Source organism: Palaemon carinicauda, chromosome 3 (genome assembly GCF_036898095.1).
Source record: "Palaemon carinicauda isolate YSFRI2023 chromosome 3, ASM3689809v2, whole genome shotgun sequence".
Lineage (NCBI taxonomy): Eukaryota > Metazoa > Arthropoda > Malacostraca > Decapoda > Palaemonidae > Palaemon > Palaemon carinicauda.
This window is the reverse complement of record NC_090727.1, coordinates 65916393-65923892: the sequence shown is the minus strand read 5'-3', so window position 1 is coordinate 65923892 and position 7500 is coordinate 65916393.

Genomic DNA, 7500 nt, shown 5'->3' with positions numbered 1-7500 from the left:
CACGAGCTCTATGAAGCTTTTCCCACTCCATTGAAAAGCTTCGATAAAAAAACAAAATCAGATAAGTGACACAACATTTACGTAGGGAAAAATCTCGCTAGAGTTCTGAGAAGGAATATTCATAACTTAAGGAGAATTCAGATCTGATTCAGTTACTTCGTAGATTAATGTTTTTGGTTTGTTTTTATAATTTTTTTTTTGCTTCGGTTTTTTATTTATTATACCAACTAAGGCCATTGAGATATACATTACTTATTTCATGAGCAGATCTAATTATCTCTTCTACATAAATTAATAAGGAACAAGTCTAGCTATATATATATAACGGATTTTGAGCGAAGCGAAAAATCTATTTTTGGGTGAGATGGACATGTCGTCCTGATGGAAGTTCCTATAGGGTAGCTTCCTAGGGTATATTACAACTACGGCGATATTCCCAGAGAATTTACCTTAAGGTACCCAGAATTCTAACTCCTGGAGCGAATATCCCTAATGAAAGGGATATCGCGACATATCAGAGGACGTATTCTTGACACGCCACATGGCAATCTGCGCGCCAAACAGAGATAACACATCGAGGGGTCAATTGGCAAGAAACAAAAACGGGAAAGAAAAAGGGGGGAGCTGCTCCCAAGGCTCCCTCTTCTCCAGTTTCGTAAGCGTGCCTGGCGCCAATCCTGGCGCCATCTGTATTCCTTGTAGCGTACACGAGGTGCTACAGATACTGTATGTAGGGAGGGGTCCTACAGCCCTTTCATAGAAAGGGAAGGGCGGGTCCATCAGGACGACATGGCCATCTCACCCCAAAATAGATTTTTCGCTTCGCTCAAAATCCGTTTTTTGGGCTCAAGCCATGTCGTCCTGATGGAAGTATAACAGAGCATTACTGTATCTGTGGATTCTCAGAACGTGCCGTACTCCCCGGAGGTAATTTTTCCCGGTCGACTAGACCTAGAGACCTACGATGTTACCGTTATACATCTTTTCCACTAACCATAAACCATGTTAGAGCTTCCTGCCCCCTACAGGGAAGAGTCCTACTAGACTCTGGAAAAGTCTCGAAGAGTACATATACCTATGTATGAATACCAGGCAAGGTAATATAGTGGTCTCACCCTATATTAAGTAAAGCATAGTTTGTAAAGAACCACTGCGTCAATATGAAATATCGACCAGTTCTCCGCACAATACTTGTATTGGACAAAGGTTTATATCCGCATAGGAGGAAACTTGTAAAACCGCCACCGTCCCCTTCTGGGACGAAGTCCTCCCGATAAGGGAAAGCATAAACCAATGCAACATAGCTTGCATACAGGAACAATCTATTAGAATTATCCCAGATAAATATACATAGAATGAATGCTCAATTATATCAATAAATTGACACAGGTGAAGGAGACGCAAGGTTCTCAAGAACAAGTTTATTGATAGACAATAAACAGACAGGTTAACAACAATTTATATATATATATATATATATATATATATATATATATATAAGAAGAGGATAACCAAAACTTTAAGCATAAGTCTGATAGTAAACAGAAACTTGTTTATCTGAAAGAAAAACATTAGTGCCACTTTTAACATACCGAGGTATGAAGGTCAGAAAAGTCTGTATTACTAATCAGTTACATTAGCGTTAGAAACGCTCGGCACACATGTGTGCACTTATGCTAGGTTCCCCTTTGGAAGTGGAACAGTCAACGTGGGCACCTCAGTGCCCTCACTTAGTTTGTAGCACAGAATGTAACTACACACTCACCCTGGAATTAATTGTCCCAATTAAAACCACTGTTCCTCGCAGAGTTAAACAGCAAGGTTAACGACGCAACCCACTGCTACCACAGAACTCTTTAGTTGCTCCACTTGCTTCGCATAGTGGCGAAAGAACACTCTGGAAGACTTCCAGCCAGTGTATGAACGAAGATGTTCAAAATCCATACAATTAAGGAAATTTAAGGATGAAGCAACTTTCCTCGGATCGTGACCTGCGGGTGTACTGTCAGGATCCGCTCTGCGAATAAAATATGCGATTTTCACCCTGAGTTGATTCAGTGATAAATTTGAGCCTGATGTTTCTCCCCTGAATAGTTGACCACCCTAGAAGTCTGAAGTTCTATGAAGATAGACCTTTAGGCATTCTACTGGACATAGAGATGCATCTCCTTTCAGAGGGCAGATTCTCCAGGGACCCCACCTGTTGGTGGGTAACTCATTCTTGGTGAGAAACAAAGGATCTGGAAACAGGTTCAGTTCTCCCCCATCCGGGAACTGAACACGACCTTCCTCTCTCGAGAGGGCTACATCTCACTAACCCTGGCCCCGGACGCGAGTGGAAATAGGAAAATTACTTTTTGGGTCAAATCCATTAACGCACCCTCCTCATTGCTCCACAGAGAAGCGAAATGAAGAACTCTGTCTAAAGACCATGAAATGGGCTTTGGAGGTGGTGAAGGTCTGAGCCTAGTGCAGGCTTTCAGAACTTTATTGCCTTCTAATAGATTTGCACTTATTTTCCTCTAGGAAGTCTATGCTGGCTTCCGAAATCCCGAAACGCTTTCTCACCGCTAGGGAGAGAAAATCATGAGCTGCAGGATCCGGGTTTTCTGTAATGAAGCGCAGACAGAAGACTTCTGGACTCGCTGGGTCAGAACTGGATCTGGTAGCGGTAGAAACTTCAGTCGTAGTTCCAATGCCAGGGGGAACGACACGCTGTTAGACCACTTGTGGGTCACTATTGCCGCTACCCCCTTGAAGGATCTCAGTTGTTGAGGACCCTCAACAGAAGGTTGTGAGGAGGGAACGGATAAATCCTGGGCCATCTGTTCCAGTCGAGGGACATCGCGTCCGCTGCTTCCGCTAAGGGGTCCTCGTACGGGGACACGTACAGGGGCAACTTCTTGTTGTCTTTCGTCGCAAAGAGGTCTATCTGCAGTTCTGGACTTGTTCAGAATGAAGGAGAATGATCCTGCATCTAAGGACCATTCCGACTCTATCGGTGTAAACCTGGAGAGAGCGTCCGCTGTCATATTGCGGACTCCTTGAAGGTGAACTGCCGACAGGTACCACTTCTTCTTTTCCGCCAATCGGAAGATGGCCAACATCCCCTGGTTGAGAGGTGGTGACCTCGATCCTTGTCGATTCAAGCATCTCACAGCTACCTCGCTGTCCATCACCAACCCTATGTGGATCGAGTGACGCGGGGAGACTTTCTTTAAGGTAAGGAGCACTGCCATAGCTTCTAGAAAGTTTATGTGAAAGGTCTTGAATAGCTTGGACCAAGTCCCCTGGACTTTTTTCCGATGAGAGTGACCTCCCCGTCCCTCCTTCGAGGCGTCTGAGTGAATCGTCACCGACGGGGGAGGTGGCTGAAGAAGAACGGACTTCTTTAGATGTCTGGCTTGGGACCAAGGCCTGAGAAGAGTACGAAGCCGAAGCGGAACTGGTCTTCTCAGATCTCTTCGCGCGTTTGATGCATAACTTCTCCAAACTCCGGTTGCATCCTTTAGCTCTGCTCTTAGCACTGGGTCTGTCACCGAAGCAAACTGGAGAGAGCCCAGTACCCTCTCCTGTTCGCGTCTTGATATCCTTTCGGAATCTAGAAGTCTCTTGACAGAACCCGCTATCTCCTTCCTTTTCTTCGCCGGGATGGAGAAACGGTGTGACATTAAGTCCCAGTGGATTCCCAGCCACTGGAACTTTTGAGATGGAGAAAGTCGAGACTTTTTTCTGTTGATCTTGAAGCCTAGATACTCTAGGAACTGGATCACTTGACTGGAAGCTTGCAAGCATTCTGTCTCGGATGCTGCCCACACCAGCCAGTCGTCCAGGTAGACTACTACCTGAATTCCCTTTAGGCGTAACTGTTTGAGAGCTACGCTCGCAAGCTTCGTGAAAATCCTTGGGCTATATTTAGCCCGAATGGCATGGCTCTGAAGGCGTATAGTCTTTGTTGTAGCTTGAACCCTAGGTAGGGGGAGAGTCGACGGTTGATTGGAACGTGCCAATAGGCGTCTGACAAGTCTGTGGAGACGGAATATGCCCTCTTGGGCAGTAAGGTCCTTATGTGTTGCCGTGTTAGCATCTTGAATTTGCAATTCACTATGAACTTGTTGAGTGGCGACAAGTCCAGAAGGACTCTGAGCTTCTCCGAGTCTTTCTTAGGAACACAAAACAGCCTCCCTTGGAATTTGATGGACTTCACCCTTCGGATCACATTTTTCTCCAACAGTTCTTGAACGTACTCCTCCAGAACGGGGGTGGAGTGTTAGAAAAAACCGAGGGCACGGGGGTGGAGTGCTGTACCAGCTCCAGCCCAGTCCGTTCTTGAGTAGGCTGTGGGCCCAGGGATCGAAGGTCCACCGATCCCGAAAATTCTGAAGTCTCCCTCCTACCGGCATCATCTCACTTGGACTGCCGTCCTGAGGTCTTGCCTCCCCGACCGCGACCGCCCCTGAATCCCCTTCCCCTTGAGAGGCGCCTAGACGAGCCTCTGGCTGCTCCTCTAGGCTTTGCTCGAAAGGAAGTAGACTGCCCTTCGAACGTTGGGGTGAACACCGTGGACTGTGTCGACACGGCCAGGGGTACCCACTGGAAAGTGGTCGGGGTTTGTGCCACCATCTGGGGCACTGAAGGCATCGGCAACTGGTGTTGCTGTTACTGTTCAACTGGCTTGGCTGGCCGAGACGGTAACCTAGGCCTTTTAGTCTTCCTCTTTGGTTGGGGACCCACATCCGGGGAAGACTTTCTCTTGATAGACAGGCCCCACTTTTGGAGAAGATTTCTATTCTCCGTGGCGGCCTTATCCACAACTTCTTTGACCAATTTGCTAGGGAAAAGGTCTTTGCCCCAAATGTTGGAGGAGATTAGTTTCATTGGCTCGTGCCTCACCGTAGCCGAGGTGAACATGAACTCCCTACAAGCTCTCCTCGCCCTGACGAAGCTGTAAAGATCCTTCGTCACTGTGGCCAGATGAATCTTGCCACTACCATGAACATTTCATGGACCTTGGGGTCACTTGCCATCGTCTCAAGAGTGGTCTGAAGAGACATTGAGGCAGCCAGTCTTTCTTTTGTCTCGAGCTCTCTCCGCAAAAGAAAGTCAGACAGCTTAGGGAGGTTCTCACCGAACTGACGTCCGGCAATATCAGCCTCCAACTTCCCGACTGAGAAGGTAAGATGGACATCCTTCCAGTCCTTGTGGTCCATGGGTAGGGCCAGCGACAAGGGTTTACACTCCTCCAGGGAGGGGCAAGGCTTGCCAGCCTCGACTGCTTTTAATTCAGCCGCAAACCCTTTCTGCAAAAAGGGGAAGGCTCTAGCAGGAGAGGACACAAAGGAAGGGGGCTTCTTACTCAATGCAGTAACTTTTGAGTTTGTGAAGCCCCTCTCTTTCATCGAAGATGAAAACAAAGCTTGAGCCTTAGCATGGTCCATCACTATGACCTCCTTCGGCTCTGTCTCCTCCTTTGAAGCTGGTTCCTTCATCAACCGGACATAACAGTCCGGATATGACCCTTTGCTGGGCCAGAATTCCACTTCCTCAAGGGGAACTGAACCCAGCTTATCCAACATGACGATCTTTCCAGTCGTCATCGGCATGTGCTCAGCATATCTCCACGGGTTAGCATCTGAGCACAAGGGAAGGTCTTTCACATTGAGCCTTTTCTGGGGCCCACGTGATGCTGCAAGCTTCTGCATCCGCAGTTCCATTGCAGCCGCCTTCTCCATATTCTCCTTCTACATTTGTTGGATCATTCCAACAATGGAGGAGAGGGCCTTTCCCAGCTCTATTGGTAGAGCGGACGATGTTGAGGGAATAGGTTCAGGGATCAGAACTGGAGCAGCCGACACCTCGTTGGCTTCTTCCTCTACGATGTCTGGGGCCTGATCTTCATCCTGGCCTCCTGCCAGGAGGTCTTCCTCCAGACGCTCGGACACGTCTGACATCCTGTCGCCCAACTGGATGTCTTGCACGGCGACCGCCACTTCAGCATCCACCTGGATCTGAACTAGGGGGATCTCCTCTTGAGGCTGGGGAATCACTGCATCAGCTGATGCCCTAGGGAAAAGGTAAGCCCTCATCTTCTCACTTGGAAGATAAGGTCCAGAGGTGTTCTTCTGGAAGCCCCTTACCCAGGTGCGAAGCTTCCCCCTTGCTATATCCCTTGATCCCGCTGTCCTAGGGGAATCAAAAGCTTCAGTAATCAGGTTAGAGCACACGGTACATACCTGGGGGTCCCAATACCGGAGCTCACCTTTGGAGACAGCGCATGCTGCGTGCCTCCTACATAATCCATGTCCGCAGAGGTTCTTACTGCGGACGTTGCAGAAAGCACTTCCGCACTTCGGACGTACCTCCTGCAAAGAGAAGTGAACTATGTATCACTGGATATGCACAGTTTAGCATAACAATTCAGAAAGGAAAGACACACACTTGTGTTTCCCTCACAACCAATTGTTGCAGCCTTCCAGATAATAAAATCGAATGGTTAATCTCTTCTAGAATAACCAATGCCAAGTTTCCAGAGGAAACAGGTGGAGCTCACACCTAAGCAATGATTTTAAAATCCTGGATAATAGACAAGAAAGAACTCACTTTCTTATCTGTAAGGCAACAGCAAAGGGCTGTGCAAGACAACACTAAAGTGTTAGAACACACAGTGCTGTACCAAAACTTATACTATAGTTTTCCTCTTACAGTATATGTTATACTGAAGAATACTGGTACAGTATTGGAGGTTATGACTTGCCGGCCGGCACACACCATAACTAGCTTTAAAGTATACTACTTAACAGCTATAAGGCGGCAGAACGCTGGTTCAAATGCATGTGCCGGCCGGCAGTAACTGCCGGCCGGCAACAGCCCATGTCGGCTACACAAGGTAGCACCCGGCTGCCGGCCACACTCCTGGTGACCGGCAGACAAGGGCTGACATTAGCCGGCGGCAAAGGTACACAACCGATGCCAGCCAGCAGCAAAAGAACCAGAGGACTACAACTGCCCGGCTGCCGGCCTCATAGGCCGGCAGCCGGGTCGGGTACAGCACTAGAAGAAAACAGAATGGATGCCGGAATAAGAGCGTAAACAACCTCCAAGCCTGGCAATCCGAAAGAGTGCATATAAGGAAGGGGAGAATCTAAATCAGGCTTCCTGACCAATGCCGTCTGACTCACAGGCAGGCATGGATGAGGGACCAAGGGAGGTCCGGGCAGCACTCAAGCAGAAGACCCCTGCCGGCCGGCAGACTCTGCCGGCCGGCAAAGGACTGAGTCAACTCCACATCCTAACCTATCCTAGGTCCAGATGTAGAATGACGTACAGTACTGTAATGGCTAGGCCATTACGGAGATAGAGGGGGAAGGGACAAAAGAGGGTCCTACCAACCTTGCTTTAGTGAAGGATCACACGCAGCCAAGGAAACTCATCTTAGCCTAAGGGAGATCCAAGGAGGGAGGCCAGCAATACTTGCATGCTCCCAAAGAACCAAAGCAAGGA